Source organism: Dermacentor silvarum, chromosome 7 (assembly GCF_013339745.2).
Source record: "Dermacentor silvarum isolate Dsil-2018 chromosome 7, BIME_Dsil_1.4, whole genome shotgun sequence".
In the NCBI taxonomy this organism is placed as follows: Eukaryota; Metazoa; Arthropoda; class Arachnida; order Ixodida; family Ixodidae; genus Dermacentor; species Dermacentor silvarum.
Genome location: NC_051160.1, coordinates 111,933,908 through 111,950,928, shown reverse-complemented (window position 1 = coordinate 111,950,928; position 17,021 = coordinate 111,933,908).

Below are 17,021 nucleotides of genomic sequence, written 5' to 3'. Positions count from 1 at the left end.
TGAGTGAAACACTTACGCGTATTATAAGAAATTTGTCCCAACTATTTTTTTTTCTAAATTTATCCCTTTATGAAACTGCACTCTGGCTGTTCCCGAATGCACTACACCCTGGAATCTTCCCTTGGCGTCTTCGGAGATTTAGCAGTCCTTAAAACGAATTTAGAGAAATGCCATACCAAAATTTTGGGAATCACACTACTTGAATATTTCCGCCTCCCTTCCCGGGCGATATAAAAAGAAAATAACGAAAATATTTTCGCCGTACCAATATACAGTGAATTTTAAGTGGTACGAGAGCACGATACATATACTTTATTCAGCACCCGTTAGAACCGATTGAGCAAACTGCCGGCGCGTAAGTTTCGGTTGATGGATTTTGCGGCCAAACACTGCACATTTCTGGAAACTTTGGAACCCTCCACGCGTGTGCCCTGTAGGCGCTTGCATATTGTAATACCCCGAAAATGGCGGACCTCTACCGCTTGACTGTCGCACGTATTTAGCACTCACTCCTTCTCAATTGCTGACGTTGCGCCGAAGATACAGCTACTTGTTTACCATCTTTCAATCCCGGATGAAATTCTCTTCATAGATAGTATTTCCTATTTTTCTGGCGCAGTCATGGTATTCAAGTCTCATAGAAAGACTACATTAGGTTAGGGTAGCCAACGATATGTTCTCGCATTTTAGATAAAAGACACTGCACTGCATATAGAGAAACGTAGTTGCTGAAGACCTAACAAGCAGAGCAGGTACAGAACCAGTTGTTTATTTTGAGCAAGAAGAACAGCAAATAAAAAGACGGGATGCTCCGCTCTTGCTGTCGCTGCGGCGCACGTATACTCGTGCTAACATCCGCGTCTTTAATTCGATGGAAGATAGCATGTTCTAAAATCTTCGCGAACGGTCAAGATGTGCGATACTATAGTTGCTCATTAAATTTCTGATTCTAGTGCTGTTTTAAGTAAGTGAGGTGACGCGCGAAGAAATCTCCAGATATGACTCATGCTCTCTGGATCACATGCTCTGGTTGTGTCCAGCCCTTCACGCCTCTCCACCTATCACGAAAGAGCAATGAGAGGGATCCCTCAAGAGCAGCAATCTCAACTCCACGCTGTCCAGAGGGCCCACGACATCGCGACGGGACTTGGTCTCCCGGTCCCATCGTGGGCGGAGCCACCGACCTAATATGGGCGAGCCTTCGGCTCCCCTAGATCTCAGTTCCTGATGACTCAAATAAAGTTCTTGTCATGTCATGTATGTCATGTCATGCCGTATTTCCAAGCAAAAAGGTCTTTCATTTGGGACATTTCCCGGTTTTCATGGAGAATTTCTTTTCATAGATCACGACATCTTGAAGACCACTGGAAGTCGGTCTTCTATTTTAGTCACGTGTGTTGCGTGCGACTCATGGATGTATTTCCTTGACCATCGATTTCCCAGCTTACTCAAAATGTGCCCAGAGCCTCGTGGTGTCACTCGAAGACTTCGTAGACATCTTGCATAGTCTAGGTATATCCACCTGCAAAAGCCACGTCCTGATAGAGATCGACGACATCCGACGACAAGCTTATATAATGAAAGGTTGGTCGCTAGCTCGACATGAACAGCTCAGAAAACCGCACACGCCAGGATGAGGAAACAGCATTTCGGCATAGCTCTGGTGGTCTTGTAATACAAAAGCCCTGTGGTAAAACTTCCACGAAGGTCACCTAATAGGTGTCATACACCCAGACGAAGTACATCCTTTCCGTCTTGATACCGTCTGAACTGCTGTATTGAACAGCTCATTTCTCTTATAGTAATTCCAGATGCCTACTTTAGTGGTTCAAGCACCCAAGGGTATGCCGCTTTCTGTATTTCTGTCGCATGCCGAAGCACTTTCAATCTAGACAGCCAGCTTCTGCATTTACAGAGAATACATTTCTGCCACGCTGTAACTTCTGAGTTGCTTGTTTACGTTTTATTCAGAAATATCCAAGACCACAGGCAAACTATAATCATTTGTCGTCTAACAAATGCCCTCTTCAACTGTGTTCAGCTGAGACTGCCCCGTTTTCCTTGTCTTCTGTCAGGTGTCACATATATATATATATATATATATATATATATATATATATATATATATATATCGACGACAATGAAGGAACCCGAGGGACCCGATTTTTCTTGGAACATAAGAAAAGCCAACAAGCAATGACGCGAATGAAAGCGTAGGGGACGTTGTGTGTAATTCCTAATTGAGTTAGAGATAAGGTAACGGATGACTAATATCCCGGCCCCGGCGGCCGCATTTCGATGGAGGCGAAATGCGAAAACGCCCGTGTGCTTGCGTTGTAGTGCACGTTAAAGAACCCCAGGTGGTCAAAATTAATTCGGAGCCCTCCACTACGGCGTGCCTCATAATCAGAACTGGTTTTTGCACGTAAAACCCCAGAAAGAAGAAGACGGATGACTAAACAACTGGCGACCGGTGCGATGCGAACCCACGTCTTCGCATTACGCGTGCGGTGCTCTTACGAATTGAGCTACTGTGGCAGTGTTTTGCCGTCTACTTTCTGGGGTATTTATGTCTGTCTACCAGAACTACATATCTACGCAAACAAATATGCAGCTTTAAAACAGGAAGATGAAGGCAACATATAGGTAATGAATGAAACTGTAACTAGGAGGATTTTAGAAGCAGCAACTGAAGTGGGAGGTAAGGCACCAAGGCAACCAGTAGGTAAGCTCTCCCAAGTAACAAAGGACCTAATAAAGAAACGACAAAACATAAATGTGTCCAACTCGAAAGATGATATAGAATTCGCTGAACTGTCAAAACTGATCAACAAGCAGAAAGTAAGACATATTCGAAATTATAGCGTGGAAAAGATTGAGGAAGCAGTAAAATATACACGCAGCACGAAATCAGTCAGAAGAAAACTTGGCGTAGGACAAGGCAAGACGTATGCACAGAAAGATAAGCAGGGTACTATCATCAGCAATGTCGATGACATAGTAAAAGCAGCGGAAGAATGCTATACTGACCTGTACAGTGCCCAGAGCAGCCAAGCTACTTTCATCCGAAGTAGTGACGAACAGGATACAGAGGCCCCTTCTATAACTAGCGATGAAGTCAGAAGAGCCTTGAAAGACATGACCAGGGTAAAAGCTGCTGGTGAAGATGGAATAAAAGACGATTTAATCAAAGTTGCAGGAGATACCGCACAAAGAGCGATGGAACGAAAAATCTTACGCCTAACGTTAAGAGACAGGAAGAGAGCGGCGTGGATAAGAGAGCAAACGTGGATAGCCGTTATTCTAGTTGACAATAAGGGGGGAAAATGAAGCTGGGCAGGCCATGTAATGCGTAGGATGGATAACCGGTGGACCATTAGAGTTACAAAATGGATACTAAGAGAAGGGAAGCGCAGTCGAGCACAGCAGAACACTAGGTGGGGTGATGAAGTTAGGAAATTTGCAGGCGCAAGTCGGAATCAGCTAGCGCAAGGCAGGCGTAATTGGAGATCGCAAGGAGAGGCCTTCGTCCTGCAGTGGACATAAATATAGGCTGATGATGATGATGATGACTATATAACTAAATCTGGAAGTGTTAGCCAGCACCACTACTCAAAGCCATGGCAGTGGATGTAGAACATCCTCTCTAGAGCATGCGTCAGTAGTATGTGAACTTATTGGCGAGGTTTGGGGCGTTAAGTTCTGATTACATACATGCATACCCATACATACATACATACATACATACATACATACATACATACATACATACATACATACATACATACATACATACATACATACATACATACATACATACATACATACATACCATACATACATACATACATACATACATACATACATACATACATACATACATACATACATACATACATACATACATACATACATACATACATACATACATACATACATACATACATACATACATACATACATGCTCCTTTAACCTATCTCATCCCCTTTCTACCACGTGACGGGCTTCCCGAACTTGACACAAATACGCTTTGTTCAACTTTGACAAACCTCACGAAATAAAAGCAGGGAGGCTAACCAGACCTGCCCTTGATTGGCTACCCTGAACTTGCAGTAAGTATGGATAAGAGATGGAAAAGATGAAATTGTGAGAAAGTAAAGAGTTGCTATGGACTGAAGTTGCTGACGTAATAAAGATTATCATTGTTTGGTCACAGATGCCCTATTGCGTCCAAAAATCCCAGCAGCGTTTTTGTTGCCTTCTTGAGAGATGATATGCGTCACCATGGTGTCAAGATCTTGCCTAATGACATTCCGCGCAGTTTGTGCGGAGCGATATGGAGGGCAAGCCTTTCATTTTCAAAGGTAGATTTCAAAATGCGTCAGGGCGACATGTACTTTTGTACGGGATTCTGAAGCTGGATTCGGAAAGAACGGTTCGTCACTTTTTTCAACTGACACTTTTATCACGGCAAACATTTCGCTATGCATAATCGACTAGACAAGAACTAGGCTATGAGCCGAAAATGCTCTAGCGATGGAATATTTGCTTATAAGGTTGTTACCTTGGTAAACGTCAACGGTGTCTTTAGGCTTATTTTTGGTTTTATGAAAGTAACACCATAATTATTTTTATTTGGATACATACTGTGGTGTATAGTAAGAGCAAGTGAAGTCGACGAGTGTTTCAAAGAAACCAAGAATGGAGTACATGAAATTTCCAAATGTAACCGAAGCGTTCATAAACCCAAGTAATCACAGCTATTACTAAAAAAGATTAGGGGTTTCGCACAACAATACTACAATCTGTTTATGAGACACGCCGTAGATGCAGATGCCGGAATAATTTGCACCACAGTACAGCGGCGTTAGTGCATTTTGCCCCCGTCGACTGGGATTGGAGCCCGCGACCTCGTGATTAGCAAAGCAATGCCAAAGCCACAAGCAATCAGGGCGGGTGGACAGTAAAATATTTCACATGTCATAAACATCAGGGCATCACACATGTCCTAAAAATCAAGTCTTGGTGAATGGAGTAAACTGACATCATGACTGCCACAACAAAAGTCAGTTAAATATACATTCAAAGCCACTTTGAAATTGACTTTCAGAACCTAGTAGCGCAACGCATTCCCTTGAGCGATCCTACAGAAGAAAGAATTTTTAAATACCTGAGTGCGTGGAAAACAAGGCAGCTGGCTGGTTCGATGCATGTCGATGTCGAGATGCGCGGGAGGAAAACTGCTCGATGTAGCCACGCATTTAGATTTTCAATTGCCTTTGATATGTGCCGTACAAATGATTCATTATTACGATTTCCCACCGGGTTTCTCATGCAGGAATGTTGTGCTCAGGCTTAATAGTCGTTTCTGAATAGTGAAGACTGTTTTATATTTAAAGTATAGCTGCCATGGGCGTTGTTTGCTTATACATAGGTTGCACGGACGTCATCGCGGACGCCATATTGGGGTACCAGCAGGTCGAGAAGGGGCGTAAGCAAGGAACATGACAGCATGACAGCAACAAAAAGCGCGTCTTGCGTCGAACGTCAGAGCGATAACAATGATAAACCGGTGAAACAGCAACAAAAAGCGCGTCTTACGCCGAAGATCAGAGCGATAACAATGATAAACCGGTAAAAAACAATAGCCGTGAAAAAGCAAAACAGTTTGCGCGTGATAATACGTTGCACTGACGTCATCGTAGTGGCCATCTTAGGGTACCTGCGCGGTGAGATATGGCTGCGTGACGTCACATGAATACTATCTATAGACTTGAAGATCCTGTTAGGCATGGCAGTTGAAATTTGAAACTAAAAAATGTCACAGTTTCGCCCTAAGGGCGAAGCAATGAATGCGATAGCAACACAGCAATGTCATACGAAGTAAGGTGAGCGGCTTTGGTAGCAATATGAATTGTAGTAAACATGAGCTGATTAAGTAAGCAGGTGTGCTGCGGCGTAAGTAGACCGACATGAAGAGAGACTCGATGACCACGAGAAGGCGCGTGTGAAACGGTGGTGTTGATGAGAAGCGCTTCCCGTGGGCAGCGCGTGCGAAGGGACACACCTGTAGCGCTGCACTGCCGATCCGGGCAGCATTGCGTGTGTAGCGTGCGTTGGAAAATGTGGCCTGACTATTACGAACTGAATGAACAAGCGTGGTGTGAGCGCGCACAAACACGAAGAGATCACACTGAATGACAGCAGACAACGACTGTCAAAACGCTGGCAGCAAGCATACGCCGCAGCGGGCGAAGGTACGTGCGGTCTATCGCTTCAACGGAAACTGAACTGCGAATGCACGGCGCTTAAAGGTCAGAGCCGTGTGGAGATAAGAGACGGTGCGAGCGAGCGACGAGCGCGGTTGTTGGCAGAGAAGTGCGCCCCCCCCCCCCCCCCCCCCCGCTTCCTCCGGCGCTGGCTTCCCGCTTCCTGGCTTGCGCGTGGGAGAGATAAGAGACTGTGCGGACGAGCGACGAGCGCGGTTGTTGGCAGAGAAGTGCCCCCCCCCCCCCCCTGCTCCCTCCGGCGCTGGCTTTCCGCTTCCTTGCTTGCGCGTGGGAGATTGAGTGCGTTCGCTCTCCGTGATAGCGCGCGTCCCCGCACGCTTCCTGTCGGGCATACGGCGCGCGGCGAAGATTTTATCTATAGGGAACCTCACGGCGACGGCGACGGCGACGACGACGGCGACGACCACGGCGACGACGACGGCGACGCCGACGGCAGAAATCCGGTGCAAGTGTCCATATAATTGCTATCGCAATAAAACTTGGAACTGATCTCGTACGTGTAAGACCGCATGTCGGACGCACCATAACGACTGCGTCAACCAGTTCAGCGCTTTAGTCGCGCAAAGACTGATAAAGCATTTTTCTTTTCGCTTTCGGTTTATTATCATTATTTGGAATATATAGATTTTGCTGATCGCTTACAATATGTTCCATTCGGCCGAATGTATCCAAACAGCTTGCGCTCTACCGCTCAGCGAGAGCGCTAGTGCGCGTGCGCATACCGCATGCACATCCTGACAGCAGAATGTATGAAACGCTGTTTACGCTGCGCTGAAGAGCTGATTGATTCATTTACGCTATTTTCTTATTGTTTGTGCAGCCAAGCTAACAGCGGTTCAGAAAAACGCAGTAGCACGTCGTTATCTTAAGTGGGAAGCAAACGCAGCTCTTCGCAGGGCCTCAGCACGTGAAACCTCAGCGTCAGCGGAGCGACTAATAGATGAGACTAAGCTAAAGCTGCATAAATTTTTGCATCTTGTCTAACACAACACATAAGCTTTTACAGAGCCATAAAACGATGGGGGATTTAAAAATTTTCAAAGTTATTTGGAGCGATAAGGAGCAAGATGAAAACAAAAGCTTTCCCTATTTTTCTGAGACACAAGGAAGAATAAACAAGCAGAACTCTCCTTCCAAGAAACTAGAATAAGTGTAAAGGAAGTCGTGCGTTGATTGAATGAAGATCGCTTCCAATGGCAGTCGGATAAACGCTATGGCCACGTGTGAAGTCTTCATTTATTGGATTTGTATTTAAACCTCTCAGGCTTACTAACGGCAGAAGAGACTTACTGGAATGTTTACGGTAGAGTGTGAAACCCAAACTCTCCCTCATCTTCCCAAGCCTGCCCGGAAAGATAAATCTGAGCATTCTTTTTCCAGCTGTAATCCCAGCTTACTGAAATCACTTTGCACATGCGACACCCAGAGACTTTCTGAATTTCTCTTTTCGAGGGATTAAACTGGAGAAGGTGCTATTTATGCTTTTCACTGTGTTAGCCTTAAAGGAACAGTTGTTTTCAAGTATTTTCGAAACGGCAAAACCGCTCGGGCATCGGTATTCTGTTTGCCAATTCTTGAGAAAGGAATTTGCTGCAAAGTCCAAGTTAATTTCTTTAAAAATGTACTTTGGTGTTGACGTATATAGCACGGAATTCAGGGGTTTCATTTCTTTTATTTTACGAAGCACGGTAATGTCCCTGTGAATCGTGAATTGAATGGTGCTTGTTTTGAAACTCCACATCATTGCAAGGCTATAGAGCCAAGTTTTTTTTATCGTGTGTAGTTTCGGTATGAGCAGCGGAATGCTTGTGGATCGTGTACTAATTACCCTTCTAGACTCTGTATTCTGACTACTTATCCAAGCTGTTTAGCGTGCCGACATTTAGGGATTTAATCGCATGTTTAACTAGGGCATAATGAAGTTATTTATTGCAACAACAGTTCGCTTGATATGTCTGTCGAGGACGTTGCGTCCCGCTAAGTACAATATTTAGAGTTATGGCATTACATGTACAACAGAACACAGTGGTTCTTTTCAGCACTGTTTGTGTATCGGGAAATTGCAGATGTTTCAAGCGTAGTTTTAAAGATCAATATAGTTCCGCCTACAATTATTGTCCGCGGTAGAACAATGTCACGGTTACAACACCTATTTATATTATTAACACACAACACACAAGTCCGCATCAAATACACATAAACCTATACAAATGGTCTAGTTACACAGAATTTCTGTGAGTTCGGGCTCTACACTTTCCCGCTATTATCTTTCACTAGTCCCTAAACGATCCAGTTCGCATTTCCCGCTAAATGTCCCTCCTAATAAATCACGTGCCATGTGGCGCTTACATATCTGCTTCGGCGATGTCGGCCGGTGGACGGCTGGCATCTCAGCAGAGGGGTTGCCGCCGAAGCACAGAACGGGTGACCGTTGTCATCGACTCACTTGAACGAAGTCCACGGTGCCTAGTCGCGGCGCATGGGGGATCACTTCAGGCTGGTGCGACGCCGATGTTGTCCCTTCTCGGCTCAAGTCTTCCGTCTCGACGCATCCTGCTCCCCTTTTCCAGTGGTGTCCTGCTACGCCACTCTTTGCTCCTCCCAGGATGGGATTGGAATTGGATTTCCTTCTACGATGGCACCTACCTACTGCGGGGGATTGTCAAAAATTTTGATCGTATTAGGAAGTCGCTAATACCAAAATCTGGAGTATTGTCAGGAGGAAATTAATAATAATAACCTATGAAAAATAACGTATCATGTTTTTTCGGTGTTAAAGGAATTTTTGTGGCAGGAGAATAGGAGGTGTCGATATTCTGAAAAATAACCTATAACTGGGTTTAAAAAATGTCACAATTTCGCCCTAAGGGCGAAGCAATGAATGCGATAGCAGCACAGCAATGTCATACGAAGTAAGGTGAGCGGCTTTGGTAGCAATATGAATTGTAGTAAACATGAGCTGATTAAGTAAGCAGGTGTGCTGCGGCGTAAGTAGACCGACATGAAGAGAGACTCGATGACCACGAGAAGGCGCGTGTGAAACGGTGGTGTTGATGAGAAGCGCTTCCCGTGGGCAGTGCGTGTGAAGGGACACACCTGTAGCGCTGCACTGCCGACCCGGGCAGCATTGCATGCGTAGCGTGCGTTGGAAAATGTGGCCCGACTATTACTAACTGATTGAACAAGCGTGGTGTGAGCGCGCACAAACAAGCATGAATAGATCACCCTGAATGACTGCACACAACGACTGTCAAAACGCTGGCAGCAAGCGCATATACGCCGCAGCGGGCGAAGGTACGTGCGGTCTATCGCTTCAACGGAAACTGAGCGGCGAATGCACAGCGCATAGAAAAGGTCAGAGTCGTGTGGAGATAAGAGACAGTGCGGCCGGCGAGCGACGAGCGCGCTTGTTGGCAGAGTAGAAGTGCCCCCCCCCCCCCCCCCGCTCCCTCCGGCGCGGCCGTCCCGCTTCCTTGCTTGCGCGTGGGAGATTGAGTGCGTTCGCTCTCCGTGATAGCGCGCGTTCCCGCACGCTTCCGCTCGGGCATACGGTGCGCGGCGAAGATTTTATCTATAGGGAACCTCACGGCGACGGCCACGCCGACGGCAGAAATCCGGTTGAAGTGTCCATATGATTGCTATCGCAATAAAATTTTTGAACAATTACATATCTTCTGAATCAAGCAGTAGTTAGGTAAGCTGATGTAGGATGTAATGATAGTACAGAGGGATTTGACGGCCGCTCTCGCGACACTGTAAGCCATTTCGTTCAGGAATAATCTCTTATGTCCAAGCACCTAAAGCAATCCAATTAAATTTACGAGGAAAGGCACTAGAAAATGAAATGTACGCAAAAAGTTCGTTCCACTATTTGTTGTGAGCGATGACCATAAAGATGAATCCTTTATTACGACTACCGTCGATATTACTGAATTTAGTTTGCGTTAGGCTAACACTCAAGCTAGAAGTTCATCAAGAAATACAGATAACAAGTCCGGAATCCTGATTGCGAATGACCAGTGTAGAGCAGGAGAGAAAATGCCAACTCCACATTTCTTCCACGTTGTGAGGCGTCCATCGCAATAACCATATTTATAGATAAACTCAATAAATGCCTTGTAATAGTCCATTTATTATATTATGAGAGAGAAGTTTTGCTTTGTTTGGGTAGATGATTACAAAAAAAATGGATGACTTGTGGACTCTCTCGCACATCACAAATTGGTGGCACCTCCCAGGTGTGTACATTTAAGAGATCAATCAAAGTTTGTGCAAAGACCACTTCTGGTGTATGAAACTGAGGCCAATGTACTCCGACGAATGACGCAGGTTGGGAAATGAATATGTGTTACAATCTTCTGATAGGGGATCCATACATATTTAAGAATGTTCGCACCGTCAGTAAACGAAATCTACGCAATATGGAGAGCAATCTGACTTCTTGATAAAGTGCGTTATTGGCAACAAATTTCGGTAATCCGCCGTGCAATGGCAGGGATTCCCGCTCAAACAGAACAAGGGGGCGTAATTTATAAGCTGGCACCCCAGAAAATAGTACACATCCAAATTCTAAAATGGGCCGCATGTACATTTTGTATATCATTAGAAGTGGGTGTCTCCGCATCGCCAACCGACTGTTGCATAGCTTACGTAGCGTGCGAACCGCTCTCACTCCTTTTGTAACTATATAGTCAACGTGGCCAAGCCAGCTGAGGGAACCATCATAGACTACACCCAAATACTTCACCGACTCCACTTGAGGTATAGTCTCGAGACGGTATTATAGCGATATGTTCACGGGATTATTCAGGCGAAAAGCCAATATCGAACACTTTCTAATGTTAAGTGAAAGGCGAATCATGTTTCTATGGCATAGAGGTAGTGCTGTAGTCGATAATAGAGGGAGTGTATACCGGTCTGATACAAAGAAAGCAATGTCGTCTGCGTGTACATATGTTTGTACATCTTGATGCCGAGGAATAGGACGTTAAATAATAATGGCGAAGTGACAGCTCCTGAGGAACATCACGTGATTCATTATATATACTCGAAGAAAACTCTCTTAAAGAGCAGTAAAATTCCCTTCCCATTTAAAAATTCACATATCCAGTTTGCAAGATAAATTGGAAAGTAGATTTCGCAACACATCCGATAAAATTGAGTATACTACACTATCGTGGGCTTTGAATATGTCTAGTCACAAAATGTCACAATAGCACCTATCTGCCTCTGACGTCGTGCTAATTTTATTCTACTTTCTAAGTCCAGGTGAGCATGCCAGATTGAACATGATGGCCGGAATTCAATTTGGCCGGGACTAAGCAAGTCTTTCTCCATTAAGGTCCTCAATCATTTGCTGTAATTCGTCCCCATTGTTGCTGAATAGGACAATGTCGTCTGCAATCCGAATGTTTCTGAGATATTCGCCGTGATCCTCTCTCCTAAGCCGCCCCAGTCTAAGAGCTTGAATACTTTCTAAGCATGCAGTGAATAGCATTGGAGAGATTGTGTCTCCTTGCCTGACCTCTTTCTTGATAGGTATCTTTCTACTTTTCTTGTGGAGAACCAAGGTTGCTGTGCAATCCTTGTAGATATTTGCCAAGATTAATATGCAGAAGGCAAACATAATGTTCAACAGCCTGGCAAGGAAACAAGAATTCAGGATCGCCAGTCACCCTCTAGAGTCTGTAAAGGAGTACGTTTACCTAGGTAAACTACTCACAGCGGACCCTGATCATGAGAAAGTAATTTACAGAAGAATAAAATTGGGTTGGAGTGCATACGGCAGGCATTGCCAAATCCTGACTGGGAGCTTACGACTGTCATTGAAAAGAAAAGTGTACAATCATTGCATTATACCGGTGCTAACATATGGGGTAGAAACTTGGAGGTTAACAAAGAAGCTCTAGAACAAGTTAAGGACCGGACAAAGAGCAATGGAACGAAAAAGGGTGAGCCTACGTTAAGAGACAGGAATAGAGCGGTGTGGATCAGAGAGCAAAAGGGGATGGCCAATATTCTAGTTGACATTAAGCGGAAAAAATGGAGCTGGGCCGGCCATGTAGTGCGTAGGATGGATAACCGGTGGACCATTAGAGTTACAGGATGGATACCCAGAGAAGGGAAGCGCAGTCGAGGACGGCAGAAAACTAGGTGAGGTGATGAAGTTAGGAAATTTGCCGGCGCAAGTTGGAATCACGCTAGCGCAAGACAGGGGTAATTGGAGATCACGGGGAGAAGCCTTGTTCTTGCAGTGTACATAAATATAGGCTGATGATGATGATGAAGCAAGTCTTTATTCTTTACAAATTTAGTCATATGGGCATATAGGATTCTTTCAATGAATTTCCCCAAATTTGAGGTTAGCGATTGGTCTAATGTTGTCTATTGTATATCCTTTCCCGTTATTTTTAAGAATGGGGATTATTTTAGCAATTTTCCACGCGGACGAAATCCATGAATATCTAATTGAAGGATTTATTACAGGTAAAAGGTCATCAAGAGTTTCCTTAAATAAAACCTTTATTATAACAGAGGTTACTCCATCAGCGCGGGGCGCTGAATGTGGAAGTCGCTCCACGACTTCAGCCAATTCTGACAGTAATTTCTGTAAAACTATCTGGCGCACTTCGTAAGCTAGAACAATTTGGCAAAAGTGAAGAAAATTAAAATTCTAATCCCGTCGCGATTTCATCTACTGATCGGTTTATTTCATCACTACTTAAGACTGTACAGTCAATATTGATTGAACGCGGAACAAATTTGCTACTACGGAGAAAATTGAACAAAGCACGTTTATTTTTATAGTTAGAAATCAAAATGCTTGCAGGTGCATTCGTCTTTGGTGTTGCACTGCTGTGCTCCAGGTCACGGGATGGAATCCCGGTCGCGGCGGCCGCATTTCGAAGGGGGCGAAATTCAAAAACGTCGGTGTCCCGTGCATTGGGGGTACGTTAAAGAACCCCAGGTGGTCCAAATTTCCGGAGTCCCACCGCTACGGCCTGCCTCATAATCATATCGTGGTTTAGGCACGTTAAACCACAAAAAATTTATAAAAGTCAATGATATGAGATATTTTTCATGGCATGTATGCAATTACAAAAATGGTATGTATGGCATTATTCCGTCGGGGTCGTTTCTTTAACTCAGTATATATCAGGATGGGAATAAATAGCATGTATGAGCTGGCATGAATGACATGGATTTCATGACATACCATGTGCGTGCATGAAAGAAACGACAAAACATTCAAATGCATAACATCACATGATTATCATGGGTTATCTGTCAGGACATAAATAGCATCAATGACGTGCTGCTCTCTATGTTGTTTCTTTCACTCGATATACAGGGTGGTTTTTCAGGTAATACAGATTTTAAAAAAGGCTATAAGCGCAGCAAACGTGGAGTTTTTGCAGAGGAGTTCGTAGGCGAGGCGGGCTTTGGCGCTAATAACGTGAGGTTCAGAAGACTAATTGACAAAGATTTGTTAATTAACCTTTTATTAGTGCCGCTTAAATGGCGAGTTTGAAGGCAGTCACATTTTAATGCACCCCGATGTTTTTTAATATCTTGAATATACAACCTGGATCGAGATGTTTCTCATCGAATTTCAGTGGTAAATCCACGCAATATTCTCATGAGACCCGAACTGAACTATGGGACAGAATCGTTCTTCAAAGTGGTTGTTATTTTGTCTGCTGTTATGCTATGAACTTTAAAAACAATTTCTAAAATTTAAATACCACCGTTAGATACCAAAAGCTGCGTCTCCATGCAAGTGATATCTGCAGCATCTCCTCATGTTTGCTATGGTAAAAACTGCATTTCGTTGCTGAAACGCAGAGATGACGACGGAACTACGTGTAGTACATTACCATGTTGCTGCCGCGCCCGGTATTTTCACGCAATCTCAGTGATTTCGAAAAACCTCAAGGTTGCTTTCGGTCGTCTGGGACGACACACAGGTCCAGATCAACTTAGCGTCAGATTTCTCGAAAGCGGATGACAAGAATATGAGTAAGCCACTTCTTTACAATTAAACATGCACCGTACTTACTACACAGAATGAATATTTGCGTAATCGCTTCTGAGTGAATTTTGACAAAACGTTGATGGCAATGTGCAATGTATTGTGCAAGGGGTCTTAGGAGGATATATAAACCGAGCGCCACGGGAGCGCCGAAATGGCTCCGCTATCACTTCAGACGGAAACTCCCCGTGACGGCATACTCAAAGAAGTTTGAACCTGGACGTCTCGACCAGTCATGCCAGCTTTTTGTATACGGCACGCCTTGCCTGACAAGCATGTGCCACTGTGTGTACGGTCAGGATTTGACACGGTATGCTACCTTTCAAAGTTCGCCCCACACTTACTACCGGTGTCGCCGTCAGACGTGCAACGGGTCACGCTCAGTCTCGATATTGCCTGGATTTGGCCTTCAATTTCGATTATCAATATCTCAAATTAGGCGCGGTTTGTGGATTAAAAAATGGCTGTGCCTATAAATTGCGACGCCCCACAAGTTTCCCACATAAACAACTGCCCTCATTGTAATAATAGAGTTTATTCAAAAACATTTGTTAATTGGTGTTATCAGACTAACTTAAGCAGGGGCAAAGTATTTCCGCCTCCCTGTAGAGCTGGTATGCGAAGACGACAGGTGTCTCGTGGTCATAGCCTTTTTCTAAAATATCTCTTGAAGCTCTTGTAGGCAATTGAAAAACTGTACTTTTGAAGGCGCAACGCCCAACGGGCCAATCGGCCGGACAGGTCGCGGATCCCAGGATGCCAGCACATTGAATGATGGTCAGTCACTGTGGTGAACTCACGGCAGTGCAAATACGGCCGTAACTTCTGAATGGCCCCCTATATTTTACCCTATACCACAAGAATTGGGGTATTCAAGTTTTCCTTTCTGCCTCGAACAATTATCGACTGGAACAAGCTCAATCCCAGTGTATTTGTTGATTGTAAATCAGCTGAAGGTTTTCAGGAACGTTTGGAACTGATTTGTACATAGTATTGTATAACGTCAATTCCCACCCCTGGAACAGCCCGCGAGGGCTTACAGTATTATAAACAAAATAAATAAAAATAATAAAACTTGGGCCGACGGCTATATGCTCCTGTTCGTGTTGCCATGCTGGTTGTAGCATTGCCATTCCAGCTTCCTAATCGGAATCTCGCCTCTGCTTATCGCTTGCCCTCTGCGCTCGAGCCAGTTGGCACACGTAAAAAGATTCAGGCGTTGCGCCAGCAGAACACCGATTGGTGGTAGTGTCCGTTCAAACAGCGAATGGAAAGCAAGTTTCCCACGAACGTCTATTTCCGAACGCCGGACAACAACGTGCAACCTCCTTGCTTCGCCTAATGCTTCGCAAAACGTCGATTTCCACAATCAGTGGGATCTGCGCAACTGTATTCGTTGAACAGCTTGTCTAACGTTAGCTGAGACCCATAGAGCGTTCGCAAGCATTGAAGGGTGTCAGAGAGCAAGAGTGGCTAAGAGTGCCGCCAATTTTCATTGATCATGAATGTGAGCAGCAGGGGCTGCCGGTCAGTGTCAGTAAGGTGACTGAGTAGACAAGAGTGAGCGGCGAGTGTGAGCGCCGGCGAGTGAGAATGGGCTCGAGTACAAACATGATCATGTGCCGTTAAGCGTGTATGGGAGTGACTATGAACGGGAGTGAGTATTAGTCATTAGGAGGGGGCATGAGTGAGTCCTGACGAGTGTGACTGTGCGTAAGTGTAGTGGATACATAGTCTGCGAAAATATCGTTGAGTGCGTACACGCTAGTAACGGCTTATTCTACTGAAACACATATGGGAATAAATTATACCCGCCGTCAGTTTCTTGCTTAAGTGATTCTGGGGGCCCTTGTAGATTTTGCCATAAGTGTATCTTGCAGCTTACGATAAACAATACTTCGTATGATGTATCGAACGTACAGATACTGATACACGTCCTGGCAAATGTATCATGATACAGATATATCATACGCGAAGAGTATCTTGATGCAGTATTTGAGGTACACGCGCCTTCGATGCTGCCCAGCCCTGATACCAGCGTCTGATGATGATGATGATGATGATGATGATGATGATGATGATGATGATGATGATGATGATGACCTCAAACTGTAGCTCGTACCCACGCTGGGGGATGGGCTAAAAAATGTCTGCCTGAACTTTTCAGAGGAGAATTGCAGTCCCCCCGGATGAACTAAGGGCGCGGTGGAGAACCGCGCTGACTAGCTCTGATCTTCAGGACCAACTTTGGGCCATCCAGCAAGCCCGGGAGGCTACCGAGAGACAGGGTCTCTCTGCTGCCCCCGGCGCGGCCTAGACCCAGGCCATCAATTTGCCGGATAATTATTAAAGTTGACTCACACAACTTTTACTTTCCGAACTCCATTCGACGTCTTCGATACTCTGGCAGCACACTACCCTCTACAGGTCTATAGATTGTTGCATGTATTGATGTATGTATCAATATAGATACAAATTGGCCGAAGTAGGTAGTAAATGTTAACCGCGATAAGAAATTATTTTTGCCGATCAACAATTCAATCTGCCCCTTAAGGTAAGGTCGAGGGACAAAACTGTGTTCCTAAAAGCCGGACCACAGTAGCCCGACACGACACCAATTTCGATCTAACAACTCTCGCTGACAGCATTTTATCTTTCGTCATGTTGGCGCGCCTGTCACACTGCACCAACCCTAATA